The 22,321-nt window shown below is 40.8% G+C and overlaps 1 protein-coding gene across 1 annotated transcript in view; it reads right to left on the minus strand.

Moving 5' to 3' along the window:
* The window catches only part of SEMA3D (semaphorin 3D), a 148,530-nt gene extending 134,660 nt beyond the window's left edge, over nt 1-13,870 (minus strand). The window contains exon 1 of the mRNA XM_074903441.1: nt 13,702-13,870. The gene's annotated coding sequence lies outside the window, so the exon portion shown is untranslated. The remainder of the gene's footprint in view (nt 1-13,701) is intronic.
* Nucleotides 13,871-22,321: the final 8,451 nt, after the last annotated feature.

The following is a 22,321-nucleotide window of genomic DNA, read 5'->3' on the forward strand; positions in this document are numbered from 1 at the left end:
TCAATAGATGAGCCAGGAGACAGGGAGCTGAACAGTAAATGGACTCTCTCCCTCCCTTCCCTGCAGAGTCAGTGAAGTAAGCAAGTGACAAGCAGTTGTGAGGGAAATAAGAATCCAGCAGCGTGAAGATTTGCTCTGGAGAGGCTGGAGGTGGGAGCTATGGAAACAAGAGGGACAAAGCCTTTTATTTGGAGAGTGCGAACCAAAAAGTGTAAGCTAGTCACAGAGAGATGTTGCTGTCCCACAGGGGAACGGATGTAATAATACAAGGGAGGACTCTATCACTGAGTCACACCTACAGCAGGATAAACTAATTAAGCTCATCTTTCTTTGAAATGCGAACTTGTGCAGTTGTATGGGTTAGCAGGGACCTCAGATAGGTCATCTCAGTCTTCCTCTTGAGTCCGTATTCCTCAAACTTTCCTCAGATCCCCAGCATCCTACAGCTGCTTTGCACATGGACCTCCAGCAGCTCTAACAGAAGCTCCCAGAATTTTTGTAGCTCTCCTCTATATGACTTTAATTTTACTTTTTTTTTTTTTTCTTTAAACTCACAGTTCCCATAATTGTATTTTCTCTGAGGATCAGTCATTTTCAAGGGGGTAGCTACCACCTAGAGGTAACACAACAATTCCAACTAGCAGGAGGATGTTGTATTAAAGCAAAATACATTAGGAATAGATTTCCAAGAGAACTCAACTCCCGTTTAGTTATTAAGGCCTAGATCTTCAAATGTAGTATTAGGTAATCTGGGACATGTAGGCCTTACTGGATACAACACTCACTAGTAGTACATGCACCATATCACTTTTGGGATGTTGCTAGTCTGCACAAAGACTGCTTCACAGAGAAGCAGGAGCTCTATCATGTAGTTAGCTTTTAATAATAGACTTCCTGAATGTTTTATGAGAAATAACAGGAGGAAAGCACAAGTTCTTTGAGGTGGTTTCTGTAATTCTTTTAAAAGAACTTTTCAGCAAATGCATTCATAAAAGACATTTTTTTCCCCTTAAAATCAAGCTGAGTTGATTTTATTTGATCCTTTTATTCTTAAAGTAGCATTCATCTTGCCTGATTTCAATCATCTAAAATTCAGGCATTGTCTTGGCTCCCTGCAGAGGGTGGAGGCAGGCACTGCTGGGGTGAATTCATTCCCCATCTCAGATACTGTCGCCAGATAGGGTGCATTGCCCTTGGGAGCACCTCATCTCTGTTCTGAAAACAGAGAAAGATTAGGTGACCACCTTACACTACAGACAAGTGAAATAAATCCCATCTTTATTAGCTTTTCTACTCAGTATACCTGCATGGCTCTCCCGGTTACAATTGAAGACACATACTTTCCAAACATTATTCTCACACTCTTTCTATGACAAAAAGCATTTTTTACCCATTTACAGACAAATACAGCTGAGACAGGTAAAGGACAAGATCTAGACCTGCAAAGGTATTCAGCAAGTTAATTGTCTTAAATTAGGTGGGTTTCAGTCTCTGCTGATTAACACTCAATGATGTAGACAAAGAAGTGGCAGTTGGGTGCCTTTAGGAATTTGCTAGGATCTAAGCAGAAATGACTTGCCTAAGGATGTATGTCATGGAATTAACCCCAGGTCTCCTGAGCTGCTGTCCTAACCTTTGGAATGTCCTTAACATTAAGCAAATCCTCTGCTGTTCTTGGAATTAAACTTTTAAAGTATTTACAGTCATGTCTTCTTCTCTGTCAAACTCAAACAAGCTATGCACACACAAATCCTTTAATTTTTCCTCATAAATCAAATGTGACTTAAAGCCTCCCCTCTCAATTTTATCGCTCTTCTCTAAGTTCTCCCTAGATGTTAATTTACCCGTCATAGCACAATGAGGACAAAACTCCAGGTTGGATTTTCAGGTGTTACTGTGATAGAAGTAAACACATGAACACCAGCATAAAGTCCACTAAAGTCAGTGGAAATATTATTTTGACTTCAGTGAGCACAGAGTTTTACTCTGGTTTGTAGCATCTGAGCACTGTGTATCACAGTAAAGTGCACTGATAATCTCTGTTTCACTTATAGAAATAACTGACCATGACCTTAAAATTTAAATACTTAGAGCTTGTCAACATGAGAGTCCACAAACAGTAAAATGGGAATTAACATACTGACTACTTTGCAATCACATCACACAGAAGTATGTATCAGAAGACTTAACTAGAAAGCAGCTTACTTCACTTCGAAAGCAGCCTTAGGACTCATACCCTGTGACTGGTCATGCAGAGAGTTAGTGTGAAGACACCACACTGTATGCTGTTATTCTAATTTAAGAGCATGCTGACTTCTGCATGTAGACAAACCTTATCAGACCAGAGCAGGCTTCAGTATTGGGCGATATGTGTTTCTTAGAATAATCTTGGGGAGAACTGCTGAGTGCTAAGCATGTCTTCTGACTTCCCTGGGACTTGCACCTGGGTTGCAGTAAGGGTCAATTTATAAAGTAGACTCATTTCATCTGCGTTGTTTTTGTTTTTTTTTTTTTTTTTTTTTAAATTATCTACATAAGGTGAAACAGAACAGAAAGTTTCTGTAGGGAGAGAGAGGTGACAGTCTCACACTATGCAAACAAATGACAAGATAAAACACTGTTTCTGGTACTACACAAGTGCAGTTCTCCCCTTGTATGACAGCAGCCTTGATCTCTAACCAAAATAATCCTATATCAACTTTGAATTATCATCAAAGCCTATCCATGTTTTGTTTTCAGCAACTATAAACACCAAGTATGAACAGCTTGTGGGAAACATACAGGTGAAGTATCAAGCATCTTTCAAGAAAGTTGTTTAAATAATTCTAAAAGGTTTTCCAGACTTCAGATTATTTGAGGGACATTTGATCAACTCCTGTATTAAACAGACCAGAAAAACCTTACAAAGCTACCCTTATATTGAATCCAGTAACTTGTTTATTGTCCAAACAGGACTCAGTTTCTGGGGATATCAAGAAAATGCGATTCTGCAACATCTTTTCTATTGAATTGCATTGCCCATCTTCTGAAATTGAAAAAGATAAAACTCCTATACCAAAATGAGAATATTTTGCCCAATCACCCAGCTTCAGAACACGAAAACACGTTTGTTCAGTGTCAGGGTTTCCAGCCTGTATCTTGTGAAGCACAAGAGGAACATGTTACAAGTTTTACACAAACCAGAAAATCCCACGGACCACCATATCTCTGTAGGGAATGAAGAGTAAGTACTTAGGCAGCAAACACTGCCAAAAATTCAAATGCCTATTTTGGGAGTTTCTCCCAGCCTAACAAAAAAGCAGGAGGTGGAAAGGACAACTACACAAGAAAAGACACCCATGGGACTGAGGTCACATCTTCAGCTTGAGCACGTCCAAAAAGAGCTCTGAGCAACTGATGCTGCCTCCACAGTCTAGCTGAGTTTTCTGAGTGGTGGCACACACAGGCTAAGCCTGGAAAGCTTTCCATAACATATCTGTAGCTCAGATCACATCTCATCAGTGGGATCTAATAAAGATAGCTGGAAAAAAGCTACTGGTCTTCTAGGAAAAAACAATGGAGACACTGACTGAGAATCCTGGATCCACCTGAATATAACACCCACAGAATCTTGGTGGCTCTACAGAATAAACTCTTTCCACAGTGTCAGTTATTAATTTCTCCATCCTCTGTCAGCACCTTTTCAACTATTTTAACCACTTGTGCTCACACCTCTTCACCCATGTGGCACAAAGAATAATGAAGAGAGACAGCACAATTTAGAAAGGGTCATGCCTTCCAAGCATCAAAATGTTATTATTTTGATGAGAAAAGAATGAAAACAAATAGTAGAGTGCCTACTGAAAGGCCTTGTGAGATTCCCCCATGACCATTGTAACGTTTGCTGATGCTTGCACCAAAGATAAGGACGCTACTTATATTCAAAGCCACCGTGTCCCAGTTAATTCTGCCCTTATATATAATTTCACTTATAAAGATGAGTGTAACACTTTACAGCCTAATAGCTTATCTTGGAGGCGTCAGATCCCACTTTCCGAAATGTCACGAGAATTCATGGATGGAAAACAAAGCACAATGAAACCAAACACTTTCCAAAATGCTCTTTTCACATCATTTCAGTGGCATTTATGTTGTTTGCAGGGAAAGGATGGAAGGAAAAGATAAAAAGGATGGAAAGTACTTTTTTTTTTTTTTAATACCTTTCGCTAGAGCAGCTTTTATTATCCTTAAAAAAGGGTGATAACCTAGGATAAAAATAGAAATAAAGCCTGTCTTTACTAAGAAAATTACTATCCATATTTCAGCACTGACCAACTGCAGAACATCTGTGCCTGTGGTATCAGTAGCATAAATACTATCAGAAACAAAGGCGTTTTTACCATTGTCATGAAAGCCTGACACAAGACCTGAAATCTGCCTGAATCCTCTCCCTGTAACACCTTAACACCCCCATATGCAAGACTGGTACTGAGTACAGTACCCTATAGAGTAAGGTTTTTTCATCAGGTCAGGACCATTTCTGGGAATTGACAAGATGCAGGATAACTGTGCCTCAAGTTTTTACAAAAGCTTAAGAGAGAGTTAAACTGTAGGAAGCAACTGAAATTTCAGAGGGGAGAAGATTTTGGAGGCAGGAGCAGCTTGTCCTCTGCCTCAAAACCACCTGGAGAACTGCTGCAGCAAAGAGGTGAGGACAAGCAATTCCAGCTGGGAAAGACTAATCTCTTGTGCCAGAGGACACGCTGGCAGCTAGCATGGACCCAGCACAATGGAAAAAACAGGGATAAACGATGCAGAATCTCACCTTGGGTGTTAAATAGAATCTGAGATCATTCTAACTCTTTTTTTCTTCTTCTCTTGCTTTGAAACCAGATGTTTGGGACTGAGACAGACAAACTCCCTGAACTGTTTCCTGCACGTAGGTCCTGCTTTTCTGTCAGGCTGTGAAAAGGTACAGAAAGTGGCACTGGCGCTTTCAGCAGTGTTTCGTGCCTAAGTATTTATTCTTCACCTTTACACATTAATATACAACAGCAACAAATTGAGAGAGAAAAAAAAACTTCCATCACTGTAAGCACCAAAGCACAATAATTCATCTATCACCAACCAGCCAGGATGTGATTTTAAGCACTGTCAAGGAGATCAGTGTCTCTGTTATGAGTTTCACAATGGTGCTTCTGTTGCTGTTTAGGAAAGCAATAAGCTGTAGCAAAATCACAGGAAGCAAAGGACACAGGACTTCAGACTGGTGAGGACAGCATAATAATTGATCTGTACTTAAAAGTGTAAAATTCAAAACAAACAAACATAACAGATATATGAATTTTTAGAGGGATACCACAAGAGTATCAGTCTACCATTTCACCCCCTTGTGAGTTAAATCAGTCTTCAGCCTAAGCAGTGTATAATGATTTTATTTAAAGGGGGAAAATCATCCCATGTGAAAACACCCTTAATTTCACTGGAAGGTGCACAGGTTGTCGGGGTGTTATATTAGGAAACATATTTCCTTGCCATAGATTTTTATTTTTTTTTTTTACTTTTTTCAAGTTAAGACAGCTTTATGAGATAATATACATTTGCTTTTTGTAGATGTCACTAGAGGACTATAAACACCAAGTCATAACTCCAGAACAAATCTGTACACTGCAAACAGTATTACCCAGGATACTCATTTTAAAAAGACAGACAGCAGCCAGCAGCAGAGGTAAATTCATCTTTTCTTCTAGAAAGAGGACCTAAAAGACCCTTAAGCCTGAACAATGTTTGTAACTCTTAGATGCATCAGTTCTTTCATTTCTTCCTCAATTAGGTGGGACTGACATTCCAAAAATTACATCCAGTCAGCTTTTCCTTGAAGGCTTTAAAACTTGGAGTTCAATTTACAAAATAATAAATTGAGTCTTAAAATAAACACCTTAGATTTCATCAAGTCTAAGAAAACCTCAGTTCTGACATTAGACACTGTAGAAGACAACAGATCAACAGACCACAATGATTCAGGCAGTAGTTATGTAAAGCATCTTTGTCTATTAAAATTGTTTTAGACAAAAGATTAGATTAATAACAGGGATTTGTATCTTAAGCGCCTCTTCAGTCAGCCAGGTTCAGCATTAGAGACCAGTATAAAACCTGTCTTATGCTGTTACAGGCTTTGCACGTAGCCAAACTTGTTTAACAACACACCCCCATGGCACCTGGGCCACTGGGTGCACATACAACAAAGTCGTGATTATTCCAAACTGTTCAGCACCTGTGGTGTTCAAAAACAAGCACTGCTCTGCCCACCTTACCTACAAAGCCAGGGTGGGCTCCAAACACGCCCTGTTCTCCCACAGACTGAAACCAGAAGATCTACCTCTCCCAACACCAGTTACCCAGCAGCCCCAAGGTCAGCACACTCCTTCAGGACCAGGTAGGATTGGACTCCTAATGATTAATTTAATATTGTAGTTCAGCATCAAATAGGAAATACCAACACTAATACCAAAACATTAATTGGAGAAGGTCCACTAAGAGAAATCTTATCCCTGAAAGATGATGTTCTAGCCATCCCCAAGCCACAGTCCCTTTCTGTTGGGCCTTTGATAACAGAGCACTCGCAACAAAGTGGTCCATGGTGACTGAGAAAGCCACGCTCCCAAGCACCAGCAACATCATCACTCAGACATGCACCTGAAAAACTGCACCTCCAGGTCACCTGAACCACTGGCACCTGGACCACCTAAATATATGCTAGAGATTATTATTTTTTTAACTTAGTTTTTATTTTATTTTAAAATTCTTACACAAGAAAAAGACTGACCCTATGTAGATACCTATCTGATGGGGATCCCAAATGAATTGGTTCAGGGCCTAAGCTGCAGAGTGCTCCTCCTAACTTTCTTCAAACCAGCTTACAGAGCCTTTCCTTATGACTTGTGGCTTTTGGGGATCCCACCACAATCACCCAGTCAGTGGATAGCACCTGCTCAGTATTGCAGTTCCCAGCTTCTGTTTACAACTCTTCTCCCCAAATGCTTTCAGTGTATAAAACCCCTCACCCAGGACTACTTTTGCAGAATCCCATTCAGGAAGTATATTAGCTTAAAACTCTGAAACGAAGACATGAAGATGTAAAGATCCATTAACAAAATACCTCCTTGCAAAAAATGGTGTTACATTTCAGCTCTAGGAAGGGGATAGAGGTAATAAAGATATCTGCTTTTATTAGCTCACCCTTTAGGATTTCTGTTCCTTTCAATTGACCTGCTTCTACAAATTAATGACTTACAATATTTTGCCCTCAGCAAACTGGATGACACCAACTGTATCCACTATTACTGTGCTGAGATACATGAAGACCAGGTAAAAAATTCTTGGTTAGTCTGTGTTTCAGCACAGTATTTCTAGCAGATTTTTTTTTCTTTCTTTTGAAGACAAGAGCTCTGCTCCAGTTGAAGCACAAAAGCTTAGTCTCTGACTCGAAGTATTACATGGCTCAATGGATCCAAGAATTCCAGATTTGTTCATGTGGAGACTTTGTGACTCTAGAAAATCCTCTAACTTCATTATAATATACCTCCCCAGAATAAAGTGGATTCTTTGAAGCTTCATTGTTCAGAAATTAATCTGCTAAACTAAAGAGGCCACAAGAACCAAAAGTCACGTTAATTCACTGTAATTAATTTATTGAGGCATTAGGCCAAATTTGCTATTTATCTTTCACAATAGGGGATTTCATAATGCCATTACAAATTCAACTTTGCCCTGATGCTTATATCATTGAACATCAGAAAAACAGGCTGAGACCTCTGTTTATTCTATGAAATAAAATTGGTTTTGTTACTTATTGAGGAATCCACATCTCTTAGTCTTCTGTGCTTGATGACTCTTGTCCTACACTATGGTTGAAAATTGGTTTTGTTTTTTTGTTCAATTGGATACCTCACCAGTGCTAAACACAAGAGGACCTCCATTTCTGATTGGGACCTCCTGATGCTACTGCAATATAGCTAATAAATTAATTAGAACTTCTCTGAATGAGAAAAGGTCCACTGCTTGTAACTCATGACTATCCTGGTTTCTCATCTCTCACACTATCCATATCTTATGTATGCTTCCTACTAAAACCAAGATTTTAAGAAATATGGAAGACAGACACAAATTTGTTCCTGTGTTTCCTCTGATTTCTATTAAGCAACAACAGATCTTCAGAGATGTAACATGCAGTCACCCTGTTAGTAGGACATACTATAGTGTCCTTGAAGATATATTTATATTCTTAATAAAGGTTTTCAGGCACCTACTTAAAAAAAGAAATTAAGTAATGGAATTAAGTAAATTATTCATGTTTTATATACAGATGGAACACATCTTTCAGAAGTCAGAGAATAAATATAGGTATGTAACATCTTGCAAAGATACAGATTATGAGGAAAGTCAGAAAAATAGTGTAGAGAACATTACAGTCAAGGCTGGGTCTTCTGTAAATCTTGGGAGAAAAAGAACTGCATTTCCAACAGTCTATCACTACTTCTCATTGCCCTTCATTTTATTTCCCTCTCTCAAAGTGTAGCTGTTCAGCTCTTTTGATACCAAAGGATGTTATGAACAATCTTCCTTTATTACACTCTTCTAAAGCCTTTTAGTATAAGTCTTCATAAAACCTCACATATGTACATTATAAAATTACAGGGAATAAGTTTCATATGAAAAATTCATCATATTTCTTCTTACTATTTTTTAGCAGAGATTCTGACATTAAGCATGAAACCAACAGACATTGTTTTAATTCTTCATTGTGGAAGGAAAAAAAAATCAACTTTTTGCTTTTGGTTGAGAAAGAATATTTTACATACTCCCTCACTGCAGTCTCTCCCTTGCAAAACCAAAAAAGGATTTTAGAAGGACAAAAAGTAACCACAATTATATGGAGTGTGTCATTGATAAATTCCAGGGGAATATAACAAGCTAGGTAGGCACATACCATAAGATCTAGCTGTTCAGAATGTTAAAATTCTAGCCAAGATTAAGATGGACTATTTGGCCACATCAGCCCTCAGGACTGCATTTAACTTTCAAAAGACTTGATCTGACTCTAGATTGAGACTTTAGGAAAGTACTTTTTTCAAGAGAGCATTTTACACAGCGGTCTATCTTTAAATGTGCTTAAGTCCCTTGAAGTCACTAACTACAGAGAGACTGAGAACAGGCACAAGTCTTTCATTTCATGACAGCCTTAGTTTTGTATAATTTTCAGTTAATCCTAGGCTTTCTGTTTCCAGTGCATTTAGTCCTGAGTTATGCTGACGCAAGATGAGATCAGACTCAGGGTTGCAGCGTCTCCAGGATTTTTGGAAGGGGACATTCCAGGAAAACCAGTAACTTCTCCTTCCCAACCCCCTGGAAAAAAATAAATAAGAAAACAACAACAACAAAAACTCAGCATATCATTGGAGTATGCTCAGATGTTACAGAACTTTTTAGTCTCTCTTCTCCTGCATGACATCTGCTTCCTGCAAGTCTCCTGATTCACTGACCATCTAGATTGGAAACGGTTTAATTATGGATATTTGTTTTGCCTTTAAACTGACCACATTAAAAGAAAAGGCTCACATGACTCTTCTGTTTATAATAACACAGGAAGAAAAATGTGCAAAGATGTACAAAAAGGATCCATGTTACTGAAAGCTGAGTAATATATGCAGTGTGAAATTCATGCAGGGCTGAAGGTCCTCAGGAGTTACAGGTTTCCATGTATATATAAGCACTAGAGTGTGAATTTGTCTTTAGCCATACATATCCTGAAGCCTTTAGGATTCACCCTAGAAATTAATAATGCCTCTAATGTACTGTACTTAGTCTGACCAGTGAAGCTGACTACTAGATAAACTGTTAGGTACCAGTACAGCTCTGAACCTTCATCACATTTTCCAGTTATGTTGCAGGGAAGTTGAATGATTTAGTTAAGGCCAGTATAATTTTCTAGGCTTAAAAACCACACCCATAACTCTGATAGTCAAATTGAGTCACTGATTCAACCCAGATGGGAATCCAGGTTCTTCTTGGCTTACTGTTATCTGTTCTGCCCATTAGGCTATATGACTTCCATAAATTATTTTGGAGTTCCCGTTAAAAGAAAATAAATCCACATGATGCTAAATGCTGCCTCCCAGCTGTAACGCAAACTGGAATTTTGGATCATAGCACTGCTCCCTGACTCATCCTGGATTCCCTCCATGTGACGTTGGATCCATCTAAACTGGGGAGAGTGGAATAGAAGGGCTGCATATGTTTTTTGCCTTTTTTTTTTTTTTTTTATCACCCACTGTCAGATAGCACGTGGATGTTCACACAGCATGTCTCTAGGATGTGAGAAATAACAATACCAGAGAGGGACCTTTCTGAATACACAAGGATAGAAAGGAGAAGATAAAAAGACTAAAGATTTATACAGGAATAATTTAAGCACTGACTCAGTGCCATTGCTAAGTTTATAAAATACATAAAACCCAGACAGAAACGTTAGGGCGGGGGGGGGAGATTGTGTTAAGAAGTACGACAGAGGTGCAGCACTATAAAAAAGATAAAAATAACACACCCATGGAGCAAAAATTTCCTTCACACATAGTTTAAATACAGCCACCACGCTTCATGTCTCATGGGCACAGCTTTACTATGAGCTTCTCTGTTGCTTGTTTGCAGTTGGAGAAAATCCAGAAAGCAAGGAAAACAAACACATCACACGTTCGCTGCGTCTATTTGATTTACTGACACTCAGCATGCACCTTAAGCATTTTCCACGGGTTAAAAAGACAATGGGCCAAATATAGCTCTGGCTACCCCGCAGGCTGCCTTGCCAGGAGAGCGTGGTGGGAAAGCCTGCTTAACCAGCATCGAAGGATTCCCTCATGTAGGAAACCTCAAAGAATATAGAGGTGGCTCAGTGGCCAATTCCAGCACCAGGGGTTTTAGCCAAAGAAATGCCGGCATGTGCTGGGAATCCAGCTGATTCCCAGCTGATGAATCAGACTCTCCGGAGCCACAGGTAACTGGTATGTCTACTTTGCAGTGGTGCACAGTGAAGAGACACCTGAGACTACAGCTTCTGTATTTTTAACAACAAAAAGAAGAACAAGAGAAAAAGCAGAAGAGGGATTCAAAAAGAATCCAGAAATGCATCATTATTTTGACCATCCTAAGAAAACAGCATGTCAGAGTGACTCAAAATTATTATGACTTTCTTCAAATTAAACTGTAAAGATCCTGACTGCATGGGACATTTGCACCTCCACTTGTTCTCTGATAGAACATGGAAAGAGACGATGAGTATACCCCTTCTACTAGGACCAAAGTAGAGACAGATTTTTTGGGGAGTATTTCATTCTTTGGCTTCACTTTTTAATACCTTGGTGTTTACAGTGTTGATTTGCTTAATTATCATAATTTAATCTCTGAGTAATAATGATGCAGTATCCTCAAACACTTTAAAGGGATCTTTCCCAATGAATAACATCTATTTCCATTTAACGTTCTAGCTTAATTAAAACTTTTTTTTTTTTTTCCTAGGGCCTTGTTTCATTTAATTCAGTTGCAAAATCCCAGTAGAATTTCAAGAGTGCAGTATAATTTGCATAATGAACACAGTGGTATCTATCTACATTGAAAACATCACCTCTCACAAAAACAAAACAAAATCATTGAGTAGTTGAGTGAGATCAGGGCTGTTCCAGTGTTTTGGAAGGTTGGCTGATGGCACAACCTGCAGTTAGAGAGAAGCAAGCAGAGGCTGGTATTTGGGAGTGAGGTCCAAAAGAAGTATCCCTCTTTTCAAGATCTGACAGCTGCTACCCACTAAGTCAAAGCTGGGGGCAGGAATACAACTCAATTATATCTTTCTGAGACTGAGTCACCTTACTCAGCACTACTGGAAGGCACTTCTCTCTTCCTGGGATTATTGTCCTGAAAGTATCTTACACCAGCTCTTATAACTGTCATATTTTGAGATGCGGCAGAGGATACTGGCGAAGCTGCTATTTCCATTTCTGGTTAAAGCACTCCATGGGCAGAGCCCACAAACTGGCTGTGGGAGACTGGTGCAAAATGTTTCCGCCTAGTTTGGAGCACATCTCTCTGCTTCAGCACTGCACCTAACAGGGAGTCCACTCTGTTCACTGTACCCTGAGAATCCCTTTCGGATTGATCCAGTGGTAAGAAGAGGGAAAGAAAATTTAGTTCCTGGATCTTAGGCCAGTCTGGATGTCCAAGCCAAAATAAAGTTCAAATAAAAGTGAAGCCAAGCTGCTCAGCCTGATCAAGGCTGAAGTGCTGCTATTTATGAAGCACCTCAGAGCAGCAGTTGTCTTGGAAAGTTTAAGAAAAAGAGGTGTAACACCTGCAGAATTTGGGTACCTGTGTTTGACAGCAGGATGACACTTATGGATTAAAATACTCAAATTCCTCTTTAGAAAACTATTTAGACCCCCAGCTTTCTACAGGCTTAGGAAAGACCTTGATCCTTACATACCTTGCAGATGATGATGAGTAGTGCTTTTCTGGATCAGGCCCATAATAAACTAAACAAACTAATGAAAAGGTAAAGACGAAAATCACATCAACTATACTAATATGGGTTCGAAAAACATTATTAAATTGTTCCACACAGTAAATCACCTCATACTGGTTAACAGTGAAATCAAGTCTCTTTAAATGTTCTCTAGATCTGCAAGTAAATAGTAAGTGACCTGCTAAAATTCTTGCCAAAGTTCTTGCCTGCATCTTCATGACCTCTGTCAGAGCCACAGATGCAGCATTTAGCTGCTGCTTTCTCAGCAAAGTGCTCTCTGCTTATGGTCAGACTGCTGCCCCATTGATCCCTATTGTTCTTGGACAAATTTTTCCCAATCCAAATCAAAGTGAAGCTTTTTAAAAGGAAACATAGGTGGCTGCTTTGCGTTTCTACGGTACACAGCCACCAGTTACCTAACGTGTTCAGGAATGTTTCCTTTTTAGAACCAACAACTTTCATTTTGTAATATTCACTGCAAAACAAGGAGCTTTACCACCCTGCTGTTATTGCACAAAGCAAAGTAGAGGTTGTCAGTGTGAGAAGACAAATAATCTCATTTCAGCCAGCACCCCAGGCCAGCCAGGTGCTCTGCAGCTCCTAGCGATGGACACGTTCAGCAGAGTCGCGCTCATGGCGATGCTGGAGGACTATGTGGAAAGGAAGGAATTTTACCACCGCTCCCGCACGCAACAGTTTTGCTGATGACCAGGGGCCGACTGTGCCCCTGCTGCCCTCCCATCGCCCCGGGACACGCGAGGCAGCAGCAGGCGCAGGGGGCCGGGGCTGGCAGGGAAACACCTCTCCGTCTGCCCGCACCGGTGCCACCTCCCCAGCCTTTAACCCCTGCTCCCCACAACTGTCGCCTCCTGACCCCCCAAACCCCCCTCTGCTGCGCTCCCCGGGCAGAGCCGAGGGCTCTTCCCGAGCGGCGCACGGCGGTGACAGCAGGCAGGTGGCCCGGGGACCGCTGCCAGGTGCCGGCCCCCGCCCCGCGGCAGCCCCGCCGGCTCTCGGGGACAAGCTGGGGGGCCCCGTGCACTTTTCCACACACACACACCCCCTCCACCCCTTCTCCGCAGCGGCGGAAAAGTGCGCCAGCGCCCAGCGGAGCGGCGCAAAGTCGCGGGGGCCCCGCGGGGGCTGGCTGGTACCTGCCGGGGAGCCGGAGCGGCGGCGAGGTGCGGGGTGAGGCCGGTGCGGGGCCGGGGCCGGTGGCCGGGTTTGGGGAGGCGTTGCGAGCGCGGCGGGCTCCTCCCCGGCGGCGGCGGAGGGTCTCGCTCCTTCTGCGCGGAGTGTCAGACTTTCCCCTGGCTTCCCTTCCTCCATCCCCGCCACCCCTTTCCACTCCCTCGCACGCACATGCACACCCCTCCAGCAAATGGGCTGCTGCGTGTGCGTGTGTGTCAGCCGGCCAGACACACACCCACTGCTGCTGCTCCCGGCGCAGGTCGCAGCCCCGGCCACCACAGGCATCTGCTCCGTGAGAAGTCCTGCCTGCACACCCGAGCACACAAGCAGGCGCACGGACCGTGGCAGCGATGTGCCCACCCGGCCGAGGCCGGGCACCGAGGGGCCCTGTGCTCTCCTCTCCTTTGCACTGGACCACAGACCCCCCCTGCGCCCCGCATCACACACCTGTGAGATCGCGCAGGGGCATCCCGACCCAATATTGTGATCGCCCTGCACAGGTGCTGATCCAGATCCCAACGTCTAAAGCAGCCTCAGGTACACTCACCTCGTTCCCCTGACACGGTCCCGCTGGCGCTGAGCTGCAGGTCAGTGGCTGATAGACTGGGAGTGAAAAAAAAAAAAAAAAAAAAGCCAGCTCGCCACAATTACTGATAAGGAGAAGACGGCTGGGCAGTGGCCCCGAGCTAGGGGTTGGTGCACATTTAAGAGTAGCCCACGTGCAAAATTCTAGCTGCCAAGGATACATCTGCCTTTGCATTTATTTGTTTTGCCCTTGGAATGTGCTACATCGGTGGTTCTCCAGCTTTCGCATGCTGCAGACCACTTCCTAAGAGAGAATTTCTCTCCTGGACCAACCCACTCCCACACCAAACCCTTCTCTCCAACATATTTCCTTCTGTGGCTGCCCGAGGAAGAGCCTTTCTGCCCACAGGCTGAGAGCCATTGAACACATGGCACAGATAATATCAGACACTTCCAGACAAGACACACTGGGCTTCTTTGAAAAACTCTTTCCTTTAGTGGAGAGCTCAGATTGAAAGTCTTCAGCTGGCGACTTGCTTGCAGAACAGACCCTGACTGTTGCTCCTGTGAAATAACAGCAGAACCAAAGAAGTCCAGAGAAATATATTGGAGTTTCCACCATGTTACCCACCTCAGCAGAGCTTCATCCTCACCTGCCATCCACATATAAGTCAGATGGGTGGTCTGGGCATACAGGACAGGATCTAAATATGGGGTTCCTTTAATTTTATCAAAAACCAGATTTACACTTTTTTAATCTAGGTTTTTAAAACTGTTACTACAGTACCAAGCTGATGGTTTTTTATATAAACTGCACACACAGATGCACAGGCTCTACTTGTCTACATGTGCCTTATATTCCCGCAAAATAAATGGAGGAATTTGGAGATAGGTTGTTTCATAGTTGCCATTAACATCTGCTGTTTAAGGCCTTCAAAGGGGGATTTTAGACCTGATTTTCCACAACCATTTCATTATCATAAAAAACACTTTCCATTGCTTTAATCCCTGGATGGCACTTTTTAATAAAAATATAGTTCTGATCAGTATGATGCAGATTAGAGCCCAGTTTGTGTTTTAAATTCTTGTAGATGATTCTCACAATTTACCTTGCTCCCAGATACTCAGTGAACATCACAGGCACTCTGCTGGTAATCACCTTCTGCACCAGAAAAACTCAACAAAGAGCAAACAGGGAGCAGGTTGATGGAAGAGAAAGTTGATTTTTAAAGCATTCATTAGAACTATAGAATTGGGCTTTGAGGTACTCTGAAAACATGAATCCTGGTAAAAAGAAACCATCCTGTAAAGTATTGCTTGCTTCATGTACTGGAGATGTTTCAGACTCCTGTGAAAAAGAAATCAGCATGAATGTCCCCTTTTCTCATCTGTGGAACCAGTCTGCAATCTCTGTGAAGTGTAAAAGAAATCGCTTTGGAAATGGTTTTATTTTAGTAGTTACTCTTTCTTCTTGCAAATCACGAGAACACACATTTTTAGGGGAATTCATCTATCTAGAATTATAAAATCGAATTTGTGAAATAATTAAAGCACTTCATTTATTGAAGAAACCAAGAAAAAAGATGCCCTCTTGTGGCTGTTTACTGAATGAAAACTAGGAGGTTTCATAAAATTTCTGTGCAGACAGCACAGAATGAACATGTGTTTTTATTGCCTGTTACTAAGGCTGTAAAACAAGGCTACACAATGTCATAGCATGGACACAGGCTAAGGAGACGTTCACCATATGCCCAGCATCATTTTAAATGATCGGTTGATGCATTCCTTGGCATTGTATTTTAAACCACTTTTCAGAAAATCCCAGAGTAGATAAGTACAGCTTTACTGGGAGACATTAGAAGTCATTTTACTTTTCTCAGTTTCTGCATTAATGCTACCTCATTGAGTGACCTTTTTGATCAGAACTTTACCCTTTACAGAGGGTTCAAAATGCCCAAAAAGTTATAGGAATTTCTGCCAAATTTACAGAAATTTTCTGAAGTTTTAATAGGAAGAGAAAGGTTCCTTTTAATGTTTTGAAGATGTGATGATCATAATGATGGTGCTTATGATGCTTATAATGATGGTGTTTATGACAGTGTTATTCCCAGCCATCCACCCCTGCCTCTACTCCCAGCAGCAGATCAAACATGGAGCAACTTCTGTACCCAGTGTGTTAAATTAAGCCGCTGAAACCCAGAACTGTTTTGCTTTCATCTGCTGGATTGCAAACTGGAGCAGTGAAGGAGCTGTTGCATGTGCAGTGCAGCTCCTCATCCACAAGTGGGGAAGCCTTTGGAAGAAGGGGGTTGGGGGAAAAAGACACACCAGTCAGATGGGGACAGAAATCACCTCATGCAGTCAAATTCAAGTGCCTGTATTTGTGACTCAGCCACAAAATGTGCCTCCCTGTGGAGGCCTGGGTCACTAAGCTCCTGCAGTTGCTGTGCAAGCATATTTGCAGACTGGGTCCCACACCTGCAATCCAGTCAAATTCAGACTCCAACACTGTCCAAGAATCTGGATCAATAATCTCCAAAGACAGCAGTTGTATTTCCACTGACAATAACAGGACCTGTACTGGTTGATGGGGGACTATATAGAGGCAAGAAAAGAGAGTGACCAGAAGTCAGGCGTTTTAAAGAGGACGAGTAAGAAACAGAATAGTATTAGTAAGGTGTTGAATTCCCATCCATCAGGAGGTAAAGGCTCTTTTTCTATGCTCTTCCTGCAACTCAGATTTTTGCCTTATCTGAACTGGAATAGCCAGAGATTACCCATTGCCCTGTGCTGATTCAACTAGGCTGACCTTTGGGGGGCTCCAGAGCAAGACAAGGTACTCTGCTCAATCCCTCTCCCACCAATTTGTTTTACACCAGTGTTGGTAATCATAACAAAGCACCTGTGCAGAGGCACATACTGATTTTGTGTCTTCTCCCACCCCAACAAGCCATAAAGCCAGGGTTGGGATCTGCTCCTTTCTTTTCTTTGTAATATAGCTTGGACAGAACCTTGACATTGCAGTTGTAATCTGATAAATTCATAAGGATATTTCTTCTTAAATAGCTTTTTGTATAGTTTTTTCTTTTAGGCTAAATATATGCAGGTCATCACAGAGAACCAGTCATCTGTATTGCAACTTCATTCCCACCACACACAGTGCTTGAGGAATGCAAAGTTGCAAACAGTGATCGAGCCTGCAAACCCTTACTGACAAGGGTTTCTGTAAGCCCTTTAATTTTATTTTTTACCTGATCATCCATCTCAAGTTCTACCTGATCTAAAGCACTGAGAACTTTGAAAAAGCAGCCAGAGCAGAGAGAGGAGGTCAAGGCTCCTTCAGTCTAACAGTTTGCAAAGCAGCTCAGCATGCACTGTAGATTGCATCAGGATAAATCCTACTGGGGGTTCGAGGGCATGAAGGGAGGTATTTCTAGCCCTCAACTCCCAAATAAAGAGTAGATTTCACTTCATTCAGTGCTGTAAAATGTAAGAAAGAATAATACATCTCCACAGACTTGGTGTTAAAAAAGAAGAAAAAAAAAAACAAAACAAAACAAAAAAACCCAAACAAACAAACTTGGGAATTGTTTATGAAAGGTGCAGAGAAAAGTCTAAGGTACTAAAATGGGAAAAACCTTCCTTAAAAGTATTAAGTAAAAGTAGAATATCTTGCTGCCAAACTCCTGGCTAATTATCAAAACAGTCATAAAGGGTCCGATCCTCAACTACTGAACACGTTCAAACTCCATTGGACTTCACAATGTTTAACTTAATTCAACATGTTACAGGCTTAGGTACAAATTAAGAAATGTCACATCCCAGGTACCGTCACTATTTAGTGAAGGTCACTATTTAGTCCCCGTCCTCTCAAGACTTCCACTGTCTCACGAAGAACCTGCAGTTCACTGTCTGTAGTTCAAGCTTTGGTGCACAGTGCATGTAGGATCTTGCCCAAATATGGTGAGAAGAATAAAAATTTTGTTTACAGATCATGGTTAGGATATGAATTCAGTGTCTACAAAATAAATAGTATGACAAGAAAAAGGTTTGTTGTATTTCCACAAATGTCCTGGATAGTAGAGAAAAGCCCACAGTTCTGTGTATGAGTCAGAGAAGAAATTAATTTCCATGAAAAGTTTAATAAATTTCATTTTCCCGCTTTCTAAAAATTACACTTCTTTTTTTCTAAGGAAGGACATTTTTACCTCCTGTCTCTACTTCCAATGAAAACAGTGGTTGAACTAATTGATTTAAGGTATTGTCCTGCTCTTGCTGCATGGCTGCTGTATTCATTTACTGGCTTCAGCACCGAGTAGGGGAGGGTAAGAATAAAATCGGCTCTGAGCTGTGTCCAGACAACTCCTGTTCCCCTCAGCAGTGGCTGTAGCAATAATAAAACACCCCCTCATTTTAATAAAACATGACTGCTATTACAAGAAATGGTTCCATGTATTTTCTTATCTCAGAACACAGGATATCTAGTTCTGTTTATCCTTAGCATGAACAAATCTTTGTGAATGCCTGAAAGTCACTTTTTTTAGTGAAAATATGTACTTGTGGTTAAAAGAAGACAAACATCCAAGCAATGGTTCTATAGATAGAAATGTTCTTTCTGGCTCTAAAAGATAGCTTTGTCCAAAACACACCCTATTTATTATTTATGCTTGGATATTTTTGTTTCCTACTCAATTTAGGTCAAACCTTAACTCTAGGTGATCACTTTGCAAGCAAAATAGTGTTAAATGGAACCACATGCCTTAATGATTTACAGCATACATTATGTGGGCTCATGTTCACTGTCCTCAACAAATAGCTATTTTGATTGTATTAAATGATTGTCTCCCTTAAACTGTAAAGTTTTAACTTTTTTTTTTTATATAACTTAATTTGTAAGACTAGATTGTTGTTAGTAGCTTAAGATAATATACTACTGGCCAAGTCAGTACAAAATTTATTTGGAAGATGGGAGTTATCAGCACTGTCAGAAGGTTGAAAACAGTGACTTTGTATAGTGTGTTTGTTCATATGCTCCTGCTGTTCTGTGTTAGTATTCTGTTTAAATCTTTTCATGTTGTACCTGTGCAACATATTTGAAGGAAATGGACTCTTAACTTGAAGATCTCCCCATCATTTCTAATGCAGACAGGCGTATGTTCATGGAAGTTGTGGATTTGGGGAGCTCTGGAGGGAAACTTCAAAGGTTTAAGTCTAGGTTTCTCATACAGAGAAAACAGGTTAGTGAGGCATCTAAGTCCCAGTGAATGGAAACCAGACCCCAAAAGCTTAGCAAAATCCATGCAGCACACATCATCATATTTTAAGTATCTCTACAATCCACAGTGAGCTACATTTTCAATTAGAAATTTGTTCTGTGGGGAGCTGTTGGGAAAACACCAGTACTATTTTCTTGTCCTTTTTACTTCACAATTAAATGGTCCTTTTTTACAAGAATACAGCTCACTATTGCCCACATGGTCAGGTGTAGATTTATAGCAGATGAACTTGTTTCTGTAGGAGCTGCAGCCCTCTCACCCCATTACCATGGTTGTGGTCCCTATGATGAAGTGAGTCCTTCTTGCATGCTACTTCCATTTACATCATAACTGCATCCAGGTTTGATTGTACTACAGGATCTTTACGGCCTTTAGACTACCAACTTTCTAGCCAAAGGAGGCTATCAGTCATTGGGTTTATGTTTTACACTAAATGAAGTGATGAAGGCTCCAGAAAGACCTTATAGCAGCCTTTCAGCACTTAAAGTGGGCCTACAAGAAAGATGAGGAGGGACTTTTTACCAGGGAGTGTAGTGATAGGATGAGAGGTAATGGTTTTAAACTGAAAGAGGGTATATCTACATTAGATACAAGGAAGCAATTACTGTGAGGGTGGTGAGACACTGGCACATGTTGCCCAGAGAAGCTGTGGCTGCCCCCTCAGTGTTCAAGGCCAGGTTGGACGGGGCTTTGGGCAACCTGGGCTAGTGGAAGGTGTCCCTGCCCATGGCAGGGGGGTTGGGACTAGGTGATCTTTAAGGTCCCTTCCAACCCAAACCATTCTGTGATGCTATGATTCTATGAATATTGCACTGATTGGTTCTGACCACAAGTAGCTTAGTTGACTGGTGTACGGATCCCAGGCTTTGCTCATCGAACTTATATGCACTCAAACTTGTAAGTAAACTTATTTCTGAAAACCTAGGTTTCTAATCATACAGGGTCCTTATACAGTCAATAGAGATTGGTGTCAATCTCTGTGGTGATGCATTCCATCATTTAAAAAAAAAAAAAAAAAATCCAGACAAGGAACAGATCTTCTTCCTTGGTGCTTTCTATATCTCTCCTTTGACTGCAGAGGGAGCCTACATGTCTACTTCTAAATGTCTAATGTTAAGTGAGTGAAACCCACCCTGAAGTAATACAGCTGAAGCCAACATAATTACATACAAAGTGTTTTCAGGATCAAGTCCAGAGGTTACTGAGGACTCTGTTATGAAAGGTGCTATTCATCTCAGCATTATAACCTGGAAACAGAGTGACCACGTGTTGGTGTTCCTTGTTGAACAAAATTACCTTCAGGCTCTGACAGATATTTTATTCAAACTACACAAACAGATTTTTAATTAATTTTATTTATGTCTCCTTTCAGTATAAATCATTTATTTGGTTTTATACTAGATTTAATTCAGTTTACATCAGCAACATTTCTAGAATTGGCTGTGCCTGGCTGCCATTCAGTCTTCAGGGCAATTGCTTAAAAAATTAAAAACAAAAAAAAGAAAACAAACGAATAAGTTTAGCATCATTGAAACCATGTGCATCTATATAAAATGCTTAAATATTCAGTGGCTCTATCAACAGAGAAGACTGTAACTTGAACTCAAATGTGAAGGATTCCAGTGCATTCAAGAGTCAGCATTTGATACTGTGGTTTGGGTAGATATCTTCTGTCCTAGCAAACTGCTGATACGAAGAGAAATGCAGTGTATAAATCCCTTTGGTTAGCTAGCTTTTAGCATTTTCTATTTCAAATTTTCTCCTTTCAGTAAATGAGGGCTTTTGTCATTGATTGCACTGAGAGCAGAACCTGAGGCTGTAGAAAAGAAGCTGCAGCGGGTGAATACTTTTGAAAACAGATTTGCACACCAAGTGTATTTATCTATGGAAAGCTGCTGTATCAATGAATCAATGCATAGCTCCAGGTGCTTTCAGTTCACAAAGAAAAATAAGTAACAGTAAAGGAAAACAGTGCTTTACATTAAAGAGAAAGACATCAATTTTTAAAAATCAGGTACTTTTCAACAGTTTTGTTCAGCATAGAAAAAACATCAGTTTAATTTTTCTGTAGTTACATATTGATTATATTTGCAGCAGAAAAAAAAAAATTAAATTAAGCTGATACCAATAGACATATTTCTATAATTTATTATTATTTATTAATTATTTCAATCTAAGCTACTTAACAGCTACACATCAGTGTCAGTCAGATGGGAAGACTTAGTTTATATAGAGAAAGACTTTAAGGCCAAAACTATGATTTGATCACTTATTTCTGACCTGTCTCAGGAATTTCAGTGGATGATCTCTGAGCTCAGCTTTCAACCTAGGACCGAGCTAGAACAGATACATAAGAAAAAATGCCAGTCCTGAGCTAAGTAACTAGAAGGAAAAGAAATCCCTGGGGATATTGTTCCAATGGCTAATAATCATGATCATTATCAAGATGACTGATTTTTAAGGCAGTGTTAGAGCAAACCCCACTGTAGCAGTATGTTTCATCATCCTGAATTTTGGAAGGCAAAGGTACAACAGCCAATTATTTTGACATGTTAAAGTCTCTGAATACATTTACCAGACATTAACGTATTGCTGGCAAAACCAAAAATCAGAGGAGATCCAGATGTATGTAAGGGAACTCTAGGTTATGTGTAAGCTGTACTAAAAATACCTGATAACTTCTGAGTTTACCTGGGAGTATTTACATCTATCCTATATTTGGATGTCAAAATGGATCAAAGAATCACACTGTGCTATTTGTGAAGCTATTTGTGGAGGAAGA

The sequence above is a fragment of the Athene noctua genome, chromosome 3 (assembly GCF_965140245.1).
Source record: "Athene noctua chromosome 3, bAthNoc1.hap1.1, whole genome shotgun sequence".
In the NCBI taxonomy this organism is placed as follows: domain Eukaryota; kingdom Metazoa; phylum Chordata; class Aves; order Strigiformes; family Strigidae; genus Athene; species Athene noctua.